Source organism: Podarcis gaigeae (genome assembly GCF_964106915.1).
Source record: "Podarcis gaigeae genome assembly, chromosome: 6".
NCBI classification, from domain to species: Eukaryota; Metazoa; Chordata; class Lepidosauria; order Squamata; family Lacertidae; genus Podarcis; species Podarcis gaigeae.
Genome location: NC_139682.1, coordinates 80,606,977 through 80,632,955, shown reverse-complemented (window position 1 = coordinate 80,632,955; position 25,979 = coordinate 80,606,977). Strand labels below are relative to the sequence as shown.

Here is a 25,979-nt window from a genome sequence, read left to right as displayed (position 1 = left end):
GCATTCTGCCTGCTGATGACAAATTGGCATAGAATCAATTCTAATTTATAACAGCTTTGCTGATATTTATTGCATTGGTTTTATATTATTCATTTCAAAGTGCTGGGTTTCTTAATTATTATTAATTTATTTACAATTTCAATTTGTGATTAAATTAGTGTTTTTAATTAGTAGGCAATGTTAGTCGATCTTCAAGGTTCCTTTTTTCTGATGTAAGGGGACAAAGTTAAACTGACAAAAGCACTGAGGTTCTATCTTAACGATCAAGTCCGAAAGGTTATGACAGAGTTGAGGGTACGGATGGACAAATGTGCCATTTTCAATTTTTCTCGTTTTCTCATTTTGCCAACCTTAAGTACAGTTCACTGCATTAGCTTGTGATTTTCTTTAAAGCCCTCATGAAAATCATCAGCATTTTAGTACACTTTTCTCCTAATATGTATACTTATGCATGTTGTTTTGCCTGATATTCACATTTTGGAAAACAATTTCCCCTGATTTAATGCACTTTGTGTGTTATCTTCACTAACACATGTATTTTATATATCACTTTCTCCTCTAATATAACATTTTTTCCAGCATTGTGTTGTTCAAGAACTGCACCACAAAATTCAGAAAGTGTAAATTTCAAATAAGTAGCTGCTCTTTGGCCGGCATATTGTTTCGGGAAATGAGAACTGAACCAAATTTACTCCCCACCTAGCTGAGGGACATCAAAGTTCCCATCAGGTTGCAATTAGTGGCAAATCGTGCCATTTATCATCTTGACTGCATTACAAAATTCTATAGAGATGCCATACGTCTCAAACAACGGACACAGAAATGGCACTTTATGTGGCCGGTCTTGGGGGGGGGGGGGAGTCCAATTCAAAGAACAAGGTGTGGACAGGATAAGCAACTACAATGCTATGTATTACAAGAATAAACTGATTCCAGTTATTCCTGGTTTGCTGCACAGTCTCAAAGATGGTATGTGCTCTTGGAATCTGTGATATTGGGGAAACAATCTCAAATGTGCGTGTGAACAGGAAGCACAGCATCTAGCAGAAACCGATAAAATAGTGTGTTGTGATGCTTGTCCAAAACTCCTTTAGTGATCCATTTATACTAGCCTCCTCTAAGCAGGTGTGTTCCAAATATAATTGGAAGTCAACTTTCATCATTCCTGACCTTTGGCGATGGTGGTTGGGGCTGATGGGAGTTTCAGTTGCAGCACAAAACACCACCAAGTTGGGGGAAGCTGATTTATACCAGACTGTGGAAATACACTGTATTCACAGCCCTCATAGAGATGGCTTTGTAAGGCGTGAGTAGTATCACAGAAGATGCTTCATGGTGTTCAGCATTCATCATTTTGCAGTGCCTATGATTCAACTGTGCGATGCAGAGAAAGCACAGCAGCATCACATCTGAAATTGCATCAATAGAGGCAAGTGGTGGTTTATCTAACAATGAAAACTTGTACCAAAATAAGAAACCACAAACCCATTGATATAATGAGCACTCACACTTTACGTTGTGGGTGCCCTTTGCGGGATTGTGCATGGTGCTACAGTTCCTAGGGAACTTACTGGCAAACAGGGGCTGGTTTGCCTCTCAGTGTTAATTTTTGGAGGTTCACGCCCAGCCTCAGTAATAAAGTTTCTTGCTGGGAGGTGGGGCCAGCCCCATTTATAAATAGGGGGTGGAGCCGACAATAGCCAGACAGTCGGCTCTGGAGATACCTCCTCCCTACCCTCCCTTTGTTTAATGTTTCTTGTTTTCAGGTTAACTTTTTTTTCCTGTTTAGCAGGCGCTGCTATGGTCTTTGACTGGTTGCTGTTGAAGGACCAAGAAGAAATTTTCCTGCCTTGGCAGCTTTTGTCTTCCCCGTAGCAATTCGTCACAACTTTGTTGGTTATGGCCTTGGGTGGAATCCTTCAGCCTTTTCTTCCCCATATGGGGGGGAGTGTGAAGTGATGACTCACCCCCCAGCGGCGGCGATTCCAGGGTCCCCCTCTTAAAGGGATTATATATATATGTGGGTGTCACTGGCCATACACTGAAAGGTCGTCAGTGAACTACCTTGGCTGCCTGCTATACTTACGTCTCACAGAGGACTCCCATATCCCATTTACCCTGTTGAGCCCCAGCAGTCATTGCCAAGTCATGGAAAGAATATGCAATTACCAGTAATTTGTCACATAAAGGCAGCAAAGATCACCACCTATTTTAGTATTTGGAGAACTCAGGTTTAGGCTGATGGTAAAGTGTCTTTGTTTTTCAAACACGGATAACACTTGCCCTGATGTTAATGCAGTAGCTATTGATGGTCCTGGATAGATAAGTGTACTCAACACTGGGACTGCTCTTAAGTGTCACGGGTATGCTGAACTGGTTTTCTAGTCATGCATACTAGTCAATAGATGTTGCATGGAATGTGATGCGAGTATGAGACATCTCTGTCCATCAACTGCTATGGATTTTGAAAACAAGACTGAATTGTTCAAAGTTCTTATAGAGATTATCTCAAGGCGTATCTACAAAATAATCTTGATTAGCCAGGAATTTCCACCATCCATCATTTTGACATTAGTACTGTCACCCCATAGAACCATGAAGAAATGCAATCAAGAGTAATGTTCCTCATGTAAGATGCTGCTTTCACTGATAACTGCTTGAGAAATCAGATCAGGACTCCTGAGTCTTACACTGAAGCCCTCGCCATTTTATTCTTTTTGCAGATTTCTGTTAAGCTGTGGCTTTGGTCTGGCAAAGCACTTTACACAGAGAGATGTTTGTGATATTGCTATGAAGCTAGGTGAGAAGATAACCAAGGCATTGATTCTCTTTCATGAATCCATAGCTTGAGACGTCTCGTCATCATTTGCAGGAAGCAGGACCTCACAGCATGGGACATGTAGTCAGTCTTCAGGATTTCAGACACACTCATATTTTCAGTGTTGAAACTCATGGAGTTCAATACATGTTTTTAGGTAGGATTGAAAGGTACTTTGCACTGATGTACAACTGCGGTGAATATATATCACTGAATGAAGAGATGCAAGTGCTGCTTTTCACATGGTAGTTCCATCAAATGTTGTTGTTGTTGTTTAGTCGTGTCCGATTCTTCGTGACCCCGTGGACCAGAGCACGCCAGGCACTCCTGTCTTCCACTGCCTCCCGCAGCTTAGTCAAACTCATGTTGGTAGCTTTGAGAACACTATCCAACCATTTCGTCCTCTGTTGTCCCCTTCTCCTTGTGCCCTCTATCTTTCCCAACATCAGGGTCTTTTCCAGGGAGTCTTCTCTTCTCATGAGGTGGCCAAAGTATTGGAGTCTCAGCTTCAGGATTTGTGCTTCCAGTGAGCACTCAGGGCTGATTTCCTTCAGAATGGATAGGTTTGATCTTCTTGCAGTCTATGGGACTCTCAAGAGTCTCCTCCAGCACCATAATTCAAAAGCATCAATTCTTCTGCGATCAGCCTTCTTTATGGTCCAGCTCTCACTTCCATACATCACTACTGGGAAAACCATAGCTTTAACTATATGGACCTTTGTTGGTAAGGCGATGTCTCTGCTTTTTAAGATGCTGAGTTCCATCAAATACATTCAATCAATAAAAGAAATGTTACAATAACATATCATGCATTGCCATCTACTAGGCTATTCATGTATGGGCATAGCTGTCAACTTTTCCCTTTTCTTGCGAGGAATCCTATTTGGAATAAGGGAATTTCCCTTAAAAAAGGGAAACATTGACAGCTATGTGTATGGGGTGAAGAAGTGGTTACTTGCAACCTCTGTCAGCACAGGGGTTATAATTGGAGCAACGGGATGGAAACCACATTGGATTACTCTTTCACAGGTTTAGGATTTTTGCTATGAAGTGATTACTGTGGATGTAAAACAGACCGTTCTGGAAAATGTCCGCGTCAAAAGAATGAATTGCAATGAAGACATCTGTGGTCATGTACATGTCAATGTCACTGATGAAATTTTGGTATGCAGTGTACTCATGCGAATACACCCTCAAAGCATAAAGCACCAAAAGAACATATGTTATTATTCTACATCTTATTACATCTGAAAGGCTGGTATTACATTGGAATAACTTCATTTATAAATTTTACATGCTTTTAGATGCTCCTAATGTTTATTATTACAAAATGTATTGTTTTGCTAGTTTGTTGTTTGCCGCCCTGGGGCTCTTTTGGGAATATTATATATTGCATTTTTGCAGTTTTCATCACTGAAGCAGCCATTTTGGGAAAAGGCCACTGCTGCCCAGCAAGGCTGAAACTGGGTTGCTCCTAAATATTATTTTGATCAGTTTGGAAACCATGCATTTGAACTATTTTTGTTTGTTTAAAGGTAAAGGTAAAGGGACCCCTGACCATTAGATCCAGTCGTGACCCAACTCTGGGGTTGTGGCGCTCATCTTGCTTTACTGGCCGAGGGAGCTGGCGTACAGCTTCCGGGTCATGTGGCCAGCATGACTGAGCTGTTTCTGGCAAACCAGAGCAGCGCACGGAAACACCGTTTACCTTCCTGCAAAAGTGGGACCTATTGATCTACTTGCACTTTGATGTGCTTTCAAACTGCTAGGTTGGCAGGAGGAGGGACCGAGCAACGGGAGCTCACCCTGTCGCGGGGATTTGAACTGCTGACCTTCTGATCAGCAAGTCCTAGGCTCTGTGGTTTAACCCACAGTGCCGCCCGTGTCCCTTTTTGTTTGTTTCTTTGTTTCTATTACAATGTGGAAGACTCTACCAGTTGCTGGGATCACAGGTGAGGAGAGTGATGTTGAGCTCCTGTCCTGCTTCTGTACTTCCCATGGGCATCTGGTTGGCCTCCATGAGAACAAGATGCTGGACTCAAAGGGCCACTGGCCTGATCCAGCAGTGCTTTTCTTATATTTATATTCTTGCACACAAGAAACCCAACAACATTAACATCCACACTACTACAACTGGTTTCAAAATTTCCATTCACTCAGTTACACATCCCTTTTTCAAGAATGGTGTCTATTCTGTTCTACATATAGGATTGATTTGTCGTTGGTTGCTGCGTTCAGTTTTCAAAAACGCCGATGAAAAATCCAGGTATCAGATATTTGCAAGGTTTTGACAAAGTGAATGGCCATAGGCAAACGTAGGAATAGGTAGAGAAGTAAAAGAGAATGGAAAGTGTTTTGCAAGCCCATTTGTTTTTCATTCAGCTGACATCAGTCTACACCAACCTCACCTTTAGTGGCAGGTAGAGACGTACCTCACATTTTCCTTATTTCATATTTGCCATTTTTCCTGGTTTCAACTTCATGCTGTCTTGAAGAGTCTCTTGCACTGCACGTTCATCATATTGCTGCAATCTGAGAAAATAAATGCAACTTGTTATATCAGCAACCAAAGGACCAAATTATTACACCTGCCATTTCCTAATTTGCAAACAGTGTAGGATTTTGCAAATAAAATCTTTTGTAAGAAATTTTGTTATCTGAATATAATATGTAATATTCTGCAGGGAAGACCATAGGTAGGAAGATGGTGCTTTTCAATATGAAATACCACTGTATCACACTGGGTGAATTCCATGACCCCAGTACATTTCCGAGCACAATTCAAAGTGTTGGTGCTGACCTTTAAAGCCCTAAATGGCCTCAGTCCTGTAGATCTGAAGGAACTTCTCCACCCCCATCGTCCAGCCTGGACACTGAGGTTTAGCTCCGAGGGCCTTCTGGCAGTTCCCCCCTGTGAGAAACGAAGCTACAGGGAAGCAGAGGGCCTTGTCGATAGTGGCATCCACCCTATGGAATGCTTTCCCATCAGATGTTAAGGAGATAAATAACAATTTGACTTTTATAAGGCATCTGAAGGCAGCTCTGTACAGGGAAGTTTTGAATAGTTAATTAATGTTTCATTGTGCTTTTAATCTTTTATTGGGAGCTGTCCAGATTGGCATATTATTATTATTATTATTATTATTATTATTATTATTATTATTATTATTATTATTATTTGTTGTTGTTGTTGTTGTTGTTGTTGTTGTTTTACTGTTAAGCAATAAATAAAATGTGTAGAAGAGCAGTACAATTTAGTCACATTAACTCTTTATGTTGTCACCACCATTAATTTTAAAAAAATCTGAATTCTGAAGGAAGCTGGCAGTTGTGCACCAGATGTGAAAGTGCTTGACATGAATATGCACTGATCAAGTAGGATCAGCAAATCAGTATGCATGTTCATCGTTTCCTACTGCCGGGGAGCCTATTATTGACCCAAAAGATTATTCTGGTGGCACTTGAAATACGTTTACTTGCTCTCTGAAAATGGAGTGCACTGTTGAAATAAAGCTCTCCAACTAATAATGCACGTGTGCACGGCAATCCTACAGAGATGGGATGCTGGTGATCCATGCTAATTTCAGAACAAGCGCATGCGTGGGGGGCTACTGCTAACCGACCTGCCTGAGGAAGTGCAGAGATTGCAAACAGAACAAAATTATCCACAGAGATTCCATTGGGTCCGGCTGATCTAATCTTGCTTCCCAGAAGAATTTTCTCTAACGAGCAACTCCAAATGGGCAGTACAGTATATAAATAATGATTATCCTCTTATCTCTTCTAGGTCACAAGCTCCAATGCATGCACAAAAGTTTATTGGTTGCAACACCTTTCACGTTAATTTCAGCAGAGTGTGCTACACAGACATGCGAGAGCACACATGCCTCTCTAGCTTAATTCATTAAACAATATATGTATTCTGCCTTTTATCCCAGGGTCAGATACGGAGCATAAATAATAAAACACACAACAGTAAAACAGTAAAATAAACTGTTTAAAAAGCAAACAGATGTGTCTAAAAACAACAGAGAATGGCCTTAATACTGACAATCCCACAATCTCTACTTTGTGATCTGCCGCTTTACTTCATTATGTGCCAACAGGACACACATTTGGGTTTACAAAAAGTTAAAGCACTGTCAAACCAAAAAGTAATGGGTTAGTTAAAACATACTTTCTCCTCACTTCTCGACTGCAAGATCTCCACTGTTTTGCTAATGGAACAATCTCTTATTTCTAGAAGAAAGGTATCTAGTTTGGTTTTCATAAATCGTAATGCCTTCATCTGTTCTGTAAATCAACCACACAGGAGTACAACTGCTTTCCTCATTATTGTCCCCGAAGCAAATATTCTCATCCTGACTTCATGTTTAGGTTCGGATGATTTAACTAATATCTTGGCAATCCCATTTTCTAGACAGTGGGAACTGGAATCAGATTCTGGGAAAAAGTGAGTAGGCGAAGACACAGGAGCAACCTAGCAGAAATAATACTGTAGGAAACAGGATGGAGACGTGAAAATCAGCACACAACAAACTTAAGGCATCACACAGTGTCCTGTGTGCAATTTCCCATGCACATTAATTTCCTTTTGTGAGGATTTTCTTTTTTCTTTTCTTTTTTGGTTAACAGTTGTCCTGATTTGGCTTGGAAAGGGACTTGTTTTCTTGTTTTCATGGTGTGTGGGAGAGAATATACAGAGAGCTCCTTTTTAAGTTGAGGCGAGACTGCCGTACCTCAAATTTCCTGGATGAGTTTGCACAAGACTGTTAAATGGATTTCCAAAGTCTGTTTCCTCCTTCTATACAGTCACGGCCAGGATAAACTTGGCCTTATTTAGTTCAATAAGAAATATATCTATACATGTATGTATAGATACAGGATGCAATTTCCCCTTTCCAATAGCAAAACAAAGCATTTGCAAATCAGCTTAGTGGGGACATTTCCCTGGGTTAAAAAAACCTGCTCAAGGAGCAGAGACTACATATTACTGATCATCTGTTCAGGCGGAGCCTTCTTTTCTCTCTTTCCTTCCCCCTGAACAGAAGATTGGTAGTACAGAACACAATCTAATCCAACTTCTTCATCAGGCTTTCTTTCCCACCCTCCACCCCCAAGGGAAATGCATGCACTCATCTTCCTATCAGATCAGAACAAATGGCAACATCAAGGAAGTTCAAAATATGACTATTGCAGTTTCTCATTTTCTATCATGCAAAAGAAACATATGATGCAGCTTTGAAGATGTGTGGAGAATTATTGCTATTTCAGCTAAATCTGTTGACCTATCAAATGTTCAGCAAATAGCTAATATATGAGTTAATGTTTATATTCAGCTTGCATTCTTTTGATGAAGAAGTTTATGTTTGGGCAGAATTGGTTTCTAGCTGGAGACATTCTCAGGGCTGCACCATTATTGTCTTCAATAAGCAGGAAGTGACCTCAGCGCAGCAGCCTTTTAGAGATTCTGTTAAGGAAACTGCTAGCTGAACTCAACCCAATGCATGCAAAACAAGCAACAACAACAAAAGGGCTATGCACCACATCCCTAGAAACAGTACTGCTGTGAGGCAATTCAAGTTCGTTAGAGCCACCCCATTGTTTGACGGGGAAAGAGGGCGACATGTGTGGGCATGTTAGTAGCTCTCATCCTAAATGTTTTCTAATTCAGAGAGTGAAAAGAGAGACGCTAAGGAACCCTATAGCATTTTCTAATGACAGTGCTTTTTTCTGGAGGGACGCAGGGGTACGCATACCCCTAAAGATTTTGTGAATCTAAGTTTGGCCTCATTGAGTGGCAGTATTTCAATACGAGTAGGAAAATGAGAGTACCCCTAAACATTTATTTTTTAGAAAAAAGCACTGGTACAGGATGCAATACTCCTCCTGCTTATGTTGACCTGGGAAACCCTATTGCATTACACATTCTGCACATCATGCCCAATTTCATCAACTGATGGCAGTGGGGTCAGCTTAGGATGCACAGACTCCCCACACCCAGAAGGCCCCATTGCAGGGCTTTCTGTAGGAAGAGCAAATAAACTGTATTGTGCTTTGGTGGTGGTGGTGGGGTACTTCCAAAAGATATGCAGCCTTATGCTTTTCAGTCCCCTGTTTAGCCTGCTGAAACCCTTGCTTTGTCAGGCTGTGCACAGGACTGCAACCACCCCACTCCCGTCCTCCCAGTTCTGTGGTTCAGCAACTGCATTCAGCTCTTGTACTCTGTTGAATGTTCTAATCTGAGCTCTGAGCTGCCTCCACCCCCATCCATACCTTCTTCAATGGAAAGTGGTCACTGGACCATGGATCTCTGTTGAAAATAGAGAGGTGTTGTTTTTTTATGGAGACTCAAATGGGATGGTGCAGCTAGATGTTAGTTAACATTTGTTTTAAATTCATCTTAGTGCAACAGCACCATGTAAACTCACTTCTTGCCTTTTTGCTGCCTTTCCCCTTCATTTCCTCTGCAGACTTCTAAAACCTCAAGTCCATTGGCAAATCTATTCCCAAAACTACCATATTTTTCGCCCCATAAGACGCACCGCCCCATAAGACGCACCTAGGTTTTTTGGGGGGAAAATAAAGAAAAAAAATTATCCCCCCCCCCAGGCACGGGGCTGGCGCTGGGGAAGCCCGAGCTTCCCCTGACCCCAGCCCCCAGAACAGCTTGCTATCCGCAAGCCTAGGGAGCCGCACCGGTCTCCCCAGGCTTGCAGAGAGCTGCGTGAAGCCCAAGCGTGCTCTTCAGGCTTTGGAATGCAGGCAGCTCTGCGCTTTCGGAGAGCTGTGGGAAGCCCAGGAGTGCAGGCAGCTCTGCGCAACCCTTGGGAGCCCGGCACGAAGTCGCGCCGGTCTCCCAAGGGTTGCGCAGAGCTTCCTGAAGCCTGGAGAGCGAGAGGGGTCAGTGCGCACCAACCCCTCTCGCTCTCCAGGCTTCAGCGAAAGCCTGCATTCGCCCCATAGGACACACACACATTTCCCCTTCATTTTTTGAGGGGGAAAAGTGTGTCCTATAAGGTGAAAAATACGGTAATTTCTGAATGAAAGACTGAGTTCCAGAGCTACTGCGAGTGTAGTGGTTCTGAGGTTTGTGCATGTCTGTGTGCACACCTGTTTGTAAACAGGTGCATCTTCAAAAGCCAGTGGAGAGCCAATACAGATTTTTAACTTTTAAAAAAGCTTCCCGGCTAGTGATTTGACCTGCAATCACCACCTACTGGTGCAGGGGAAAGGGCTGTGGCTCAGGGGTAGAGCACATACTTTGCTATACAAAAAGTCCCAGGTTCGGATGTCCCTACCAGTTTCCCCAAATATATTGTTCTTACATGATGATGGCTTGGCTTGGATGTCTGAATTAATGTTTTAAGTTTACACCCAAAAATGTTTGACAATAATATTTGTATTTTTCTTTTTAAACTCTAATAAAACTACACGGTCAGAAAACACAGGCTTCTGATTGTAGCGGATAATTAAAGAGAAATGTAACGAAGAAACAGGAATCAGGTGCGCACATGTACACGTTTTGTGTGCAATTCCACAGCCCAAACAGAACATAGGAATCTGCATTATGCGGAGCCAGGACACTGTTCCACCATCTACCTGGGTGGCAGCAAATCTCCATGGTTGCTGGTTGCTCCATGGTCAGGCATGAGACATACCCAGCCCTGCCAGGAGATGCCTGGGATTGAGTCTGGGACCTTCTGTGCGCAAATCAGTTGCTCTACAACTGAACTAGAGCCCTTCCCCAGCCAGAGCTGTGCACACATAGCCTCAATAAGACTGATGGAATTTAGGGTGGGGAGATGGAGGCTGACTTAGTCTCCCTCCTGTCCCCTGCCAAACAACTGATTAGTGCTGTTGCTGAGTATCTGGCCGGAACAACCTGTATCCAGCCTTTGTCGCTGTGCACGCATGGAGCTGAAACAGGGCCAGGGCGAGCAAGGCATTTCCCACAGCATGTTTCTTGCCCAAGGACTGGATATATAATACCTAATGAACCAGGAACTAAAAAGCACTGTCTGGAAAGTATTACAGTAAAAGCAGTGAGATACATCACATGGGTATGTCTAATGGGTTTCTGTTGAAAGTTAGCTCTTTCCATAACCCTGCTGATTTACTGCTGTTCTCTAAGACTACACTGGAAGGTGAAAAAGCCTATCTAAGCATTTCCAAGCACATGGGAAAATTACTGTAGGGTGGTTTTGGGTTTTTTTGTTTTTTTTACCTAGGCAACTAATTAGCCCCGAAAGCTACTTAGCGCTGCTTTGGACAAAAGAAACATCCCCAACATTTTCATTTATGTTTTGGAAAATGACCTGAGGGTGTATCAGAAAGCGCAAATGGCTTTCCTTCTGTTGTCTTAGCATACTCCTTGTTTTGTTTTTGTTTTAATTTTAAAATGTGATATTTACCAGTGGTAGGCTTTCTATACTGACTGGGTATCATGGAAAAGGAAGGTTCTTCTTCTGTGTCCTCCTAATGGAATAATACCAACTAGCACTTCCTGAAGTCTTGAAGTTTCCAGATTAGGTAGACCAGGGGATGCTGCTGGACTCCTGGCTCTTATCATCCATCGGCTACGCTGACTGGGGCTAATGGGAGTTGGAGTCTAGCAACACCTGGAGGTCCACAGCCAGGTTCACTACCCCTGGTGTAGTAGAAGGCACTGCTCCTGTCCTTAGGTGATTGTGCTTCATAGCACAAGGTAAATTTCTCCTCCTGTTAGTGGTTCTGCCTTTGCATTGCGACACTGTGGAATCTCTCCTCCCCATGAATGGGAATCCTGCACGGTAAAGCCTCTCACTGTTGCTAGTTAAGTGTGGGTCAGGGAAAGAATCAGCACTGGCAACCAGCTCTTATGGCTGGGAACACAAATGAACTCATGCTAAGCTGTGTCTTGACTCTGGAGATGCCTGGGCTTGACTTGGCATGGGCTCGGGGAGGGGCAAAAGTCTGTATTTCAAGTCCTACCCATTCCAGCTGGAGACTCGGACATCAGCCCTCCTCTCCTCACAATTATTTTCTTCCCCTGCCGCTGCTCTTGCTGTCATAATATGGCTGCGAAGCTTCTCATTAGGCACTTTTAGCAATTACATTGAGCCTGATTGGCTATGTGCAGCCAGTGATGTGATTGGACTGACTGTGTTTTTTTTAGCATCAGACTGAATCCTTTATGGTTCTATGAGATTATCAGAACAGTATGTCTGGAAGCTATATGTATTCAGATATTCTATTTGGCAGAATTCTGGTTATGAAATAATCTTTCTCTTGGCAAAGGAAAATGCTGGTGATCTTCTGCTGTACTGAAACACTTTGTTGAGGGGAATTATGGACCTTGATTGCCAACAGATGTAATCTTGTCAAACTAGGACAGGGAGAAAAATATGCCTCAAGGTGAAAACCCTGTCTGTAGAGAGATGTCAAAGCTGTCACCTGTCCATCCAAACCTTTCTTAGCACCTCTGTCTTTGAGAAATGAAGCAAGCTCCTTTCAACTGGGCATGTTGCCATTGCAACAGATGGTTACAAGTATAGGCAGCCAAGAGACCATGCTTGTGTTTGTAGCACAAACTGGAGAGGGGAACATCTTAATATGACAGCTAGTGAGAAAAAAGGAAGCATAGTGGATGGAAAGATTTTGAGTTCTGTCAATTAGATTTTTTTAATTCTGAGGAAATACATTTGCATAAGCACATAAGAAACCAGAGACAAACTTGGAAGGTATTTTTTGTCTTGCTCTTTAGGAAAGATGGGAGTTAATATGGAACAGAATCTAAACTGAGGCTGCAAGTCCTGTGCCAACTTACCTGGGAGTAAGCACCATTGAGCGGCACTTATGCCTGAGTAGACATGGTTAGAATTGTGCTGCTATGCTTCAAATATTGCTCAGCAACTTTGGACAGGTCACATACCTATATTTTTAAAAAATCACTGTCCAGCCAGAGGAAAATGAACATTAAATAACAATTATCTTGAGGATGTAGACATCTGTACAGTGTAGTAAGTTTACTGTGATCAGGAGAGAGTGGTATTTTATTGGCAAAGAACTCTTTAGTCAAGTCTCACGCATGTTTACTGAGAAGTAAGCATTGCTTTACTCAGTGGCATTTACTCTCTGTTTCTTGACTTGAAATGGAACAATATGAACTTTCCCTCAAAGAATTTTACTAGTCTTATCCGAACTCATTTTGGCTTCAAAATCCCTTTGTTCTTCACCCGAGTATGCATTTCCAAGTTTGCTTTTAGGCCAGTTGGTGAGCAGGCCAAAATTCCTACTCAGCCCTGAAGCAACTGGTTAATTTTATCCAAAATCTGAGTGAGGGTGGAGTGGGCTTAAAGAATAGAGTCCCTTCAAGTTTTGCCTCTGCATGTATGAATGCAGCAGCACGCATCCATCTGCTAGCACCACGTACATTGCCTGCTTCTCCTGACCTGCGTGCAACATTGCTTTTGCCTTGAACCCTTATGGTCTGTTGGCAAATGAATTAACCATTGAAACGATACTGCTTATTTTAGAAAAACAAAGCAAAAGATGTACATGGCAAGTACAAAAGCTACTTTGGAAATAATTTGGTTTCCCCTTAATAGCCATCACATGATTCACTACCTAGGTAGGAACCCAGTGGTTATTCAAAAAATCCATTTCAATTATCATACTGATGTATTTATTTCATTTTGGGTGGTTGTTAAGTTGTATAGACAGTTTGATTCTGTAAGAGAAAGATAAACTTTAGCTGCTCTTCCGTCAAAACCTTGTTTACATATGATCAGGCACAAGGAACGAAAGGGCACCGTCTCACAGATTCCTATAATTTAATTAATGAAGAGAAATGAACCTTGCTTAAGATATAGTTTCCTTCAAAGGCAGTACAGACCCAAATATCAGACTGAAGAAATGGAAATAGGCAATGTACTCATTCCCTGTTTTGAAGTTGGGTTTAAAAATAAAAACTGAATTTTTGCTTTGGCCAGTCATTTTCATTCTATTTTGTACCTAAAACCCGCAGTGGTTGTAGGCATTGTGAACCACTTGCACAGCTAGCCTTGAGCATTCATGTTGCATCAGATTTGTGTTGTCAAACTGCAATAGCATGCACATGCTTGTGACCAAGCAAACCGAAGACATCTTCATTGCAACTTTTGAAGGGAAGGGTCTATTGTGGGAGGAGGCTGCTGCTGCTCAGTGATACATCATCTGCTTTGCATTCAGAATGTCCCAGATTCTACCCCAAATCTTCAGGTAGCACTGGGAATGCACAGTCTGAAACCTGGATAGCAGCTTCCAATCAACGTAGATAATACTGTCTTCCTATGTTTTAGTCCCTCTACCCAAATCTGAATATCCACAAGCCACAATAAAATCCAAATATCACAAGCGAGGCCAATTCCCCCCCTGGTCTCCCCAGTTTACAAACCACATTTTACTGTAATAGTGCTGAGGGTCAGCAGGTAGGTGATACAATCTGCTTCAGGAAACACTTGGCTGAGGAAAGCGAGCAGATAAAAGTGGGATGTGTTTGAATAGTGCAGCAATACTTTTACAAGCATTGGCCCTTGTTATTTGGGGGCGGGGAGGGGCTTTGCTGCAGGCAGCAGAATGCCTTGGGCCAGCAATAATAGCACCCAAACACGCATTCCAGTCAAAAGCCTGTTTCTCATTTTCTTGTTCTTGGAAGGGAGTATGTGAGAGTTAGCTGCACATGATGGATGTTAGTCACTTGGCTGAAGGTATTATTGGGATGTGCTCACAGAAGATATCAGAGCCAGTAGGAAACTGCACGGATTAACATTTATCTGATCTTTCCATTGCTTCAAAGTTTCTGGGACATCTCGCTGTCAGACCCTACTTAGAAGCAATATACTTCTGAATACCAAGGATCTTAAATATATACTTTTGAAAATGAGCATTGCTCTGAGCACCACTTGCAGGTGTGGTTTTTTTCCCTGTTTGTGTTAGTTAGTGCCAAAAAATTTAGTGAATGTGACATTCACATGTGAATTTTGATTATGCCAGATGAATTTCACTGTGTCCAACACTAGATATATTTCCCCACATTCGGGACATACAACAGTAATTTCTGATAATCCCATTTAAATGATGATGATTTATTAAATTTGTATACTGCTCTTCATCCGCAGAGCTCAGGGCGGTCGGCAACATAAAACTACAATTTACATAGTAAAAGTAAGAACAACAAACCATTAACCCCCCACCCCACACACAACACATTTAAAATGACTGTCACTATTCACTGACATATCTCTGAGTTTTCAGGCATTCACAAAATTTGATACGAATATAGACATTCATAAACTGTCAATATTAGAATCATAGAACCACAAAATTGTTGAGTTAGAAGGGACCATAGGGGTCATTTAGTCCAGTGTTTTCTAACTTTGGATCTCCAGCTGTTTTTGGACTACAACTCCCATCATCCCTAGTGAGACCAGTGGTCACGGATTATGAGAACTGTAGTCTGAAAACAACTGGAGACCAAAACTTGGGAAACACTGAGTCCAACCCCCTGCAATGCAGGAATCTCAACTTACTCATTGTAATGTATATGATGTTATCTTACCTGTGACATTCAAGACTGATTTACACAGCCTTTCGGTTATCTGGATAGAGGACAGAGAGGGTTGTGTGATTGTGTGTAGAAAACTAGCATATTTTACAAAGTCAGTATTTACATTCCACTGACTTTTGCCTCTTGCCCCACCTGCCACTGGAAAACGGCCCTTGCAAAGTTACCCAGGAGCGAATGTGGCCCTCAAGCTGGAGAAAGTGCTCAGCCCCTGATCTACAGGAAGACTGAATCTCCCTTTCACATGGCGGTGATTCCTAGGCGGGCATTACATCATGGTTGAAGATACCCTATCAGTGTTTCTCAGACTTGGAATCCCCCCCTCAGCTGTTGTTGGACTACAACTCCCATCATCCCTGACCACTGGTCCTGTGAGCAAGGGATGATGGGAGTTGTAGTCCAATGAGAGCTGGGGGCCCAAGTTTGAGAAAAACTGTGAGTGGAGAGATGCTTCTTAGTTATAATTACAGTGGGCAACCAACAGTGTATCTAGCAGAAGCACTTGCTTCTAAATAATACTCTCCCCATTTTCTTAATCTCATTATCCAATTTCTGAAAATGCAATTCAAGACAAAACCTCTTGTCTTGGGAGTTCAATAGGATCCTAAAGGCTTTACATTAGCTGCGTAATGCCTGGCCCCTTTTCAGAGCTGCCTTGTCGTGGTGAATAGAAAAGCAGGCTGCCATTCAGCAGGCAGAAAGCGTTGCCTCATTGTGTAAATAATCATCATTCTGGCACACAGGAGAATGGCTGTCACAGAAGTCTAGTTAGGAACTCTTCCCCCCCCAATTCTGTTTGTTCACGGACCATTTTTATATCTTCTTCAGTTTGAAGTGGCATCTCCCAGGTGACATGGATGAGAGCCAAGCTGAGTGTCTAGCTCTCAGGAATATGCATGGTCCTCACTCATCCAGAGAAATCGGGGCACGGATGCTTGCCTGCACAAGTAAAGGTCTTGGCTGTGACATGTCACTTCAGGGGCCCCTGTAAACAGCTTTCATTTCGTTTTCTTACCTAGGAAGACCTGCATTGTTTCTTTCAGATTCAAGTAACAAACAAACAAACCCCAGTTCAGAGAGGGGTCATAAAATCATAGAACTGTAGAGTTGAAAGGGACCCTGAGGTTTATTTAGTCCAACCCCTGCATTGCAGGAATCTCAACTAAAGCATCCATCCAACCTCTTGCTAAGCATGCTTCTCCTGCATACATACCCTCAACAATTCCATTTGATCTATTTCCATCTTTCCGCATCGCCACTTCCGACCTCGGGAGGAGGTGGTGTTGCGGGCTTCATGCCCCCAGCCCCGCGTGATCAGGGGAATCCTCTGCCAATCAGCTGGCTCAGGGGGTGTGGCTTGCCGCATTAAAGACAAGTGCGGAAGAGGAGCTTCCTCTTTGCCGCTGATCAGCCGGGGAATTTCCCACCCAACCACCCTTCAGGGTTTCTCCTTTGACCTTGCTATGGACTTCGGTTGGTTGCCGTTAAGGGGCCTGGTAGGAATTTTTCCACTTGGCAAATTGGCACCAGCCATTTGGTTTTTTCGCCTACCTCGTAGCAAATCGCCACAACTTCCTCGGTTTGGCGGTTAGGCATTGGATGGGGTATTGTTATGTAGATGAATGGGGGGGAGGAGCGCGATCACCTCTGCTAGTTACTGAAGGTTAGTCCGGTAAAGGATTCTGGGGAGCGTGGCCCCGTCCGAAGCCTTTGGAGGTCAGGGCCCAAGGCACACCCCCAAGCGGTGACCCCGGGGGAGTTCCTAGTTGATGTGCATCAGCAGGACTCCCCCTGTTGGTGTTAACCCTTCCCAGCCTTCAGGCAGACAGACTGAAGCTGGACAGTCGATTAGCACCAATGCCTAAGCCAATACCACTCATCACCTGTAACCAATAAAGTTGTGGCCAATTTTATCCCATTAACCTAAATAATGGTGTCTTGTGTCTTTATTTCTACTGGTGGGAGGCGGGAACTCACCACGCAAATCCTCCTTCTCATGCACACCTTCCTACAACTCCTTTAATTCCTTTGCACATTATTATCTGCCTTCAGTTGGTGGGTCAAGGACCTCTACTGGATCACAGCCTGATCCAAGACGGGTAGCGCTACTACCATACAAATAAGAGATAAAATAAAATAAGAAATAGGTCCCCAAATGCATGTTTGGGTCACGAAAGGTTGAGGACTACTGTATTAGGTAAATTGCTACATCATTTGTTCAAGCAGCAGAGCTCATTAACAAGTAACATATCTAGCCTTGTTATCTGCTTGTCATTAACACCTCGAGCTTTTTATACGCCTACAAACTTAGATAATCCATCATTCCATTTCCAAAGAGAACTTGCTTCCTGGGAGCATTTTAGAGCAACAACAGCACACAGCCACAGTGGAGGTATTCACTGTTCTAAGCAATTGTAAAATGTTTAAGTAAGAAAGAGGCAGCCTTTGCACTGCCTCATAAGTACAGTACAGATCTATGCACAGATTGGTTTGTTGATTATTTGGCATATTCCACAGATCTATATCAATCTGCATCAAGCTCAGTGCTGATGTTTTCTGTAACCGCCTTTGAGTATGCGAATTTTCTTTTGGACTGTGTATATTTTTGAAGAAATTCTATTATTAAAGAAATACTTCTCACAGTTTGGGGTGCCTGCATGTTTATGTAGTTTAGAGATGACTATTTACCAAATGGTATATTCTCACAGTGTAATAACTTGGTAAACCAATCTGCAATAACTGTAAAACAGAGAGGAGAATTACACCACACCCACCCAATTGATGCGAATTCTGGAGAGGCAGGAGTGGTGAAATTCTCCTCATAATAGATCGGCTTGGATGATATCAATTGGTTATGTGCACTCTCTCATAATCTACCTCTTGGTATGTGGTGTATGTTTTCACCCTTCAAAATGAAGGTAAAATCCGCCTTCCCACAGTGTATGTGTACAGTATTTCTAATGGTGGCTATTTTAAATGTTCCAGTAGATTCTCATGGGTACTGAAAAGTATCTTCAGTTGCATAAAATGCTTAATCCCAAGCATATTGGTCCCATTAGTTGCACTTTCCAGTATAAATATTGTAATGAAAATAGCTTTTTAACTGTGTGTATATTTAGGATGTTAATGCCACTCTCTGGGGTAATTCCTCTGTTTTCTTTGGGGCCCTGTTCTACAAAACTCTGGCTAGTACTAGTTATTAACTCTGGTATATGTGAGACACCTGAAATATTCTGTTTTAAACTTCTCATAAGTCTGCATAGACACTGATTATAGAATCATAGAATCATAGAGTTGGAAGAGACCACAAGGGCCATCGAGTCCAACCCCCTGCCAAGCAGGAAACACCATCAGAGCACTCCTGACATATGGTTGTCAAGCCTGAAGTCTTTGTTTGCTAGAAGTCTAGATCTATGGAATATAAGAATTACTCTGGCAATTTTACCGGTCAGGCAATTGTCAACAACTTTTGGTGTACAGACCTGCCTTTTTTCATTTCTTCTTCTCTTGTTTACAAAAATTTCTAAAGCCTAATGTATATTGTATATTATCAATGTATATTGATAATGTCTTGGTCCTAATATACTTTTCCATCTTATTATTTCACAGTTATACCCTACACAACCATCCCAAGCTCAGGGATGGACAAATTAGGGATCACATTAGGGATGAAAGACCCCGTTAATTTTGATTTCTCCAAGCTTCTCATTTATGTATCAGTTTGCGGTTTATTTTTAAAAAATTGCCATCAACCCTGATGTTGGCTCTGTTGGCTGAAGCTGTGAATATGTGACAATCCATCAGGGTCCAAGTCCTCCAGATATGAGCTCTGTAGCCTGTTTCTCTTAACATTTACTCAGAAGTAAGTTTAAGTCCACAAGTTTACTTGAAATTAAGCCCAATCCTATGAGGTTACACTCAGACAAATTAGTACAAAGTTGTGGTCTCAGTCTTAAAAAAATCAGTGTGGTTTATATGGGCTTCTTTATCCCGAGGCTACTCTGTACACAACGGTGTACATAATATGCATTATTGCATGTTCTATATGCAATAGGAATAGCTCTGTGTACTTCATGCTTTAAAATACATAAGTCAGAATGCATAAACCTTAGAACTTGAGCAAGAAAAAACTGCTCCATCATATATCATTAAACAAATTTCCATGATTTCTCCTATTTTACACAATTCTGCTGTTGTTAATATTTTCTGTAATGCATGCTGCAGCCCCCCCCCCTCCTTTGAAAGAGGTGCTGTGTGAGCATGGCACGGGCCAATGGCATGTCAATCACACTCTCCTCCAAGGAGCTCAAGGTAACACACGATGCTGTTCCTAATGCCATTCTCAACAGAGGCACCCACATTGTGGGGTGCCCTTCCTTCACAGATCTAGCCTGCACCCGTCCCGATGGGTTTCTGGCATGAGTTTAAAATGTATCTGTTCTCTCAGGTCTTTGGTTTAAGTTGATGGTGAGGCTTGCAGCCTGCCCTTGCTAACCTTATCTCGTGCTGTATATGATGCAGAATTTAAAGTGACTTGGTTTGTTTTATTGCATACTGTACTGCATGATTTATGTTGGATTTTATTTTATTTTTTTAATGATGTGAACCGCCTCAGGAAGCCTGCATAGTTCCAAAACGTGGCATACACCCATAAAGGCTGGCATTATTAGGAAACTGAATTCTCCAGGCAGTGCTGCATTCTGTAGCTTTTCAGTCCTGCAGAATCGTAGCAAGCTCTCACAGCCTTGATAAGGGGGAAATAGCTGTGAATTAACGCTTCAGAATTAACATTAGGATCCTTGATTTGTCATTTTGAGGCGGGAGGAATGTGGGGTGAAAGGTTGGTTAGTGTGTTATATTTTAAGCAATCCTTTTTTTAAAATGACTCATATTAAAACAAATGTCAGGCTTTGAGTAAAATGTAGGTTGATCTTTTTCATGGGCGATATGGGATACCCAAGTTTAATCCCATTAGGCCCATAAAAAAACCCTGACGGGGAAAAAAAAGTCTGGCCTCAATGAGAAGCTCAATATTAGTTTACAACTTGAGTCCATCTAGAAATGTAACTGTTCAATGGTAGGGGGGGAGACCGAACAAAGAAAGCATTTAAAGCCATCTTCTGTAGCATCATCATGGTTAGTCATGGAAAAACAGTTGAGCTATGCTCAGATTATTTTCATTTGTAAAATTTCTCTTCATGGACATATGGAAATAATAGCTAGTTGCTTTAATGGTGAGCTGTGTCTATAAATAAAAAGGGTTACAAATCCAGTTTGTGGGTTTAAATGTATATAAATCAACTGCTGCCTTCACTCCTGCTTTTGACACGGATCTCTGTGTACATTTTGCTCTTGATTTTCAATAATGGGATCAGGCAATCTTCCATGAAAGCCGTGATTCTCAAAAAACCCACACAGATAGTCTTTTCTTTACTTTGATGGGAATATGCATGTTCCAAATGAGTTGACGATGGGGCACAGAGCATCTGAAATTACCAATACAATTAGGAAACAAAGGGCTTTGTGGAAAACACTCATCAAGGAGGTGGGACAAGGTGGTTTTGGTTATGGAACAGAGAAATTATATTTATGTCCCAATTACTTATACTGTGCATGGCGATGCTTGTGTTACCAGGCATATAGTCAAGAAACCCACAGGCGCTTGTAATTGGATCTCCCTATCTGCGGCATCCTGGAATTGTTCTGCAGATGTTAGATCAGATGAAAAAGTTCATTATGGTCCTGCACAAATATGTTCCTCAAGAGCTGCAGCTGCAGCCTTTGCTCTGTAAGGAATCTTCATAGGGATGTTTAAGATTTGCCTTGCTGGATCAGATCAAAGGACCATCTATTTCCAATGTTCTGCTTTCACCAGAGGCCAGGCAGATGCTTGCTGGTTGCTCTGCAGCATCTGGTGCTCACAGATATACGTTGCCTCACTACACTTGGGGCTCTTATTTGTGCCTCTCATGATGTGTTCATGCACTTATCTTCCTTGACTCTGTCTACTTGCATTTAAAACCTTCTAAATTGGTGGTCAGTCTCGCATCTTCTGGTACTGGGTTTCAAGAAGGTTAATTAGATGTTGTGTGAGGAATTGCTCCGGTTTCTTAGCCCTGCTGAGTATAATGCTAACCTCGGCTTCATTGGATGACCCTTTGTCTACAATAGTGAGAGAGGGAAGAAAATGTCTCTGTTGCCACACGGTTTATAATTTTTTTTGATCTTGCTAACGTCTCTCTATCACTCATCTTTTCCCACTGAACTAGAAAGCCCCAGATGCTTTGGCCTTTTATCAGACAGAGCCCCCCTAGGCCATGATCATTCCAGTTGACCTTATCTGTGCAAATTTTATTTGTGTTGAGAGGGGGCAACCAGAAAGGCATGCTATATTCCAAATGCGTTGAACCATAGATTTATATAATGGCACAATACTTGTGCATTTTCTAGCTTTCCTAATAATCTCCAGTGAGCCTGTCAGGGCAATTTATTTATTTATTTATTTATTTGTTTCTGTATTGTCATATCACATTTGTTTGTTTGTTTGTTTGTTTGTTTGTTTGTTTCTGTATTGTCATATCACACATACCAGGGTGGTGTCCCATATTAAAACACAAAAAACCATTAAATAAAGATTAAAATACTGTTCTTCACAGCCACAGCACATTGAGTTGCTACCGTATTTATTTATTATCAGATTGAGAAACTTGTACACTGACTTTTGATACTGTAGTATTAAGACTGTGCCTGGCTTTGATGGATCTTTGTAACCTTCCCTGTGACCTTAGCGTATAAACAGCAGTATATAAATCTTAAGAATAAACAAACAAGCCTGGACCATTAAACCAAAACTAGGATCAGAAGAGCTGAAATTGAACCCAACCTTTGCTTAACCTTGAGGAAAAACTTGGAGCACACTACTGGATTGGCACCATTCCTTGAATGGTGGTAATACTAGCCTGATGAAGGAAAGCAAACACAGTAGAGTAGCCTCCAGCAACTATGAATCATGTCTTTCATTTGTGAAGAATTTTAGTGGATATTGCTTAGTGGCTCTATTTTATAGTAGTTTATTGGAGAAGTGCAGAAAGGTTAATGTGGTGTAGTGGTTAAGAGTGTTAGACTCAGACCTGTGAGACCAGGGTTCAAATCACCAATCAGCCATGATGCTCACATGGTAATCTTGGGCCAGTCACCATCTCTCAGCCTAAAGTACTGCACAGGTTTCTGTGTGAGGATAAAATGGGGAGGGGAAACCCAGGGCCAGCCCAAGACAAAATGGGCCCCGCTCCCTGCCAGGGAAGAAGGGGGGAGTGAAGATCAACAACAGGAACAAGGGGAGAATAAAGATCTACATCGGGATCTGCTACCCCTATGGATTCTGCCGCCTGAGGAGCTTGCCTCTCCTTGTCTCATGGATGGGCTGGTCCTGGGGAAACCCATGTATGCCACCATGAGGATGTTTTTTTTTTTTGTTTTTTTGAGGAAAGGAGGTATATAACTGTAATGAATCTATTGCAGCATGAGTTTTCATAGGCAAGGACACTCTTTATGAGATGCATGAAGTGGCCAGTCAGTTTCAAAGCAAACTTGTGAAGGTAGGAGAGAGATAAAGGAACATCACATCCTGACAGCAAGGAGGTCATAGAGGGCATTCAGTGGATTAACCAGACCATTTGGAGGCACAGACCTATATATTTTGACAGGGGATTTGTTTCAGTGATGTAATAGCAAGCAGAAAAAAATGTATGCTTGTTGTGTCTGGGTGCCCCTTGCTCAGAGTGGATGCTAGCAGTGAGGAAAGTTATCCCAAATGCTGAGGCAACTAAGTCATTGTTCTCTTTTTTAGTACACTAGGCTGCAGCAAGTAACATCAGTCAGTGATGCTTTACATTGCCCAATCTGATAGGCTGCATGACATTATGGCATCACCACACTCATACAGAATCGCTGATTGGCTGGGATCAGATGGTGTGGAAAAATAAAGAATCCTTAAAACTGTATCCCAAATTATGACAATTGGGGATTCTGAAAATTCAGAAAAAATATGACCTGGAACGAAGGTTTCAGCTAATCAGGGCCTTTTTTTCCCCCACCCTTGAGGGCCCACTCCCTGCCCCCTGCTCTGGAAATATTGGCAGGTGTTTAGTGCAATCTTGATCAGGCATACTCAGTCATTGCAGAAGGGTAGCATGTTCAGTTTCTGCTCTTGATGATGATCTAATTTAGCTGACTTTATTCCCCAGTTTTAATAAGACTTGTCTTTAATTACTGATAGTCGCTTCTGAAAATTTCAGCTTTGCTAGAACTCTTTGACTTTGAGCCCAAGTTACACAAGGCACTGGCAATTTTTGAATGGCCTTTAGAAAGAAAGCTTTTTCAAAATCCACCAATAAAAATATGCAAAATACAGAGGGAAAATGTCATGGACAAGAACAGTAGCTGCCTGCGCAGAAATAATTTTTTCCCTTCATTTCCAGGACATAATGGCTGTGTTCTGATGATTATATCTTGGCTTAATAAACTGAGATGTTGAACAAGCCTTTTGCCCATTTATGACATGCTTGACTAAAATCGTGAAACCTCCCATTAGCAACAGTTTCCAATTTTATCCAAAATATGGTTACCAACTTTGGAGCAAGGGAGAGCCTTAAACCACATTTAGAACTTAGTTTGGACTTCTGCATCAAATTTCTGTCCTGACAACATCACTGGTGAGGTGTGTGCCCTGGTGGGATTGGAATATCTCCTCTTGGGTTTGGGACTGGTGGAGTGAGGTGAAGGGTTCTCCTGGACTAAAGATAATTTAGGAGAGGAATTGTGAGATTCAGAAGACAGGGGCTACTTGAAGCACAGGGGCTGAATGCCTTATTGGGGCATAGATATCATTAGTAGATCCTCAACATCATCTGCCTTTTTCACATCACCTTCATCTTCATCTTTCACATCACCTTCATCTTTATTTACCACTGACTGTCTCCAGTGGTAAATAAACCTAGTTAGTCCTCTGAGTCTTTGGAGCTCTTCTCTGACAGGGCTGTGATTTGGGGACCTGGGTTCATACATGTTCAAACATGGCCTCAGCATGTAGGTTATGCATATGATGGACCCTCAGACTAGGCATATGTCTGTGAGAAGCTGCTGGTCATGCGATCAACCCACCCCTCTTTCGTGATAGACTGTCCAAATGGGATTTAATCACACAGACAGCTTGGGGTAGACAATACTAAGCTAGATGCAATAATGGCCTGGCTACCAGTTGCAGTTTCTGATATTCCTGGTGTTGGACAGTGAAGTCCTTAACACTGGATTTGAGTGGTGGTCAGCTGAGCTTATGGTTATTGACTCTGTGGCTTCTTACAGTTTCCCATACTCCTGCAATATCCTGCTTACAATATTCAAGAAAGCTGATGTAACTCCTTTCTTTCTCTCCCTCTCCCTCAAGAGTTCTAATTGATTTATGTTTTCTTCTGATTGCCCTTGGCTTTGAAGTGAACCTTCCTGAACTCTTTTCATAGAAGATATGACGGCGTGTACTACAATTTGCTGCAACTGTCTGCAAATGCTAGATCCTACTCTTACTAGAAGTAATTTATCTAACTAAAACTCATGCAGATAGCTTATGGTATTGTAGTTGTGAATTTTGGGATAAATTTGTATTCCTCCACCCACCCACCCGCAACATGTGGGAGATTATCATAATAGATGGATTAAAGTATAAAGTATAAAGGAATTTGCTCACGCTTGTCAAACACAACGTCATTGTATACACAGATTTGATTGCTAGTAAAATCTTGATGCTGCTATTAATTTTATTTTTGGTCACATGTATTTTAAAATATTTTTCCCCCTGCCATTTTTGACTTAAAACATCTTCTATCATCAAAAGGAAACATGTAAAATATATAAGTACTTGTGATTGAATGCTCTTAGTGCAGCCATTTTAAAACTTGGTAGCAGAAAGTATTCTGAATCACAAAGCACACTTTTCTCCGTTTAAGAATGTTGATTATCATAATTTTGTTCACATCCAAAATGGTTCCAAGCCTATTTACATTTCATTGCAACTAAGCCCCACTGATACCATCTGAACAGGTTAGTCAAGCTAACTAATTTAAGTACCAATACTTTTTAAAAATAATAATAATAAGCAGGTGCAACTAAATTCTTATGCTTTGGGTTTCAAGTGTTAGGTTGTACATTTTTATCCATAGGTAGATCAACTGACACTTTAGATTATTCATCTGTGGTGCTCATTTCCATCACTTGAGTTTATTAATAACTAAAGTTGATTTATTTACCATTTACCATTTAAAAGATTTATATACTGCCCCTCAGCAGAGCTGTGAGTAACAGGCATTATTGTTTACTTTCTGAACAACTATTCGATTTAGTTATAATAGGAGGGGTTTTTTTTAAATGTCCTTTCATTTTGATGTGTTGCAGGTGGCGCTGTGGGTTAAAGCCTCAGCACCTAGGACTTGCCAATCGAAAGGTCGGCGGTTCGAATCCCTGCGGCGGGGTGCGCTCCCGCTGCTCGGTCCCAGCGCCTGCCAACCTAGCAGTTCGAAAGCA

The 25,979-nt window shown here is 41.9% G+C and overlaps 1 long non-coding RNA gene across 1 annotated transcript in view; it reads right to left on the bottom strand.

Moving 5' to 3' along the window:
• LOC310847543 overlaps positions 1-25,979 on the bottom strand; it is a 98,195-nt gene that overhangs the window by 8,372 nt on the left and 63,844 nt on the right. The window contains exon 3 of the long non-coding RNA XR_014565886.1: positions 5,251-5,350. This is a non-coding gene — a long non-coding RNA (uncharacterized lncRNA). The remainder of the gene's footprint in view (positions 1-5,250; positions 5,351-25,979) is intronic.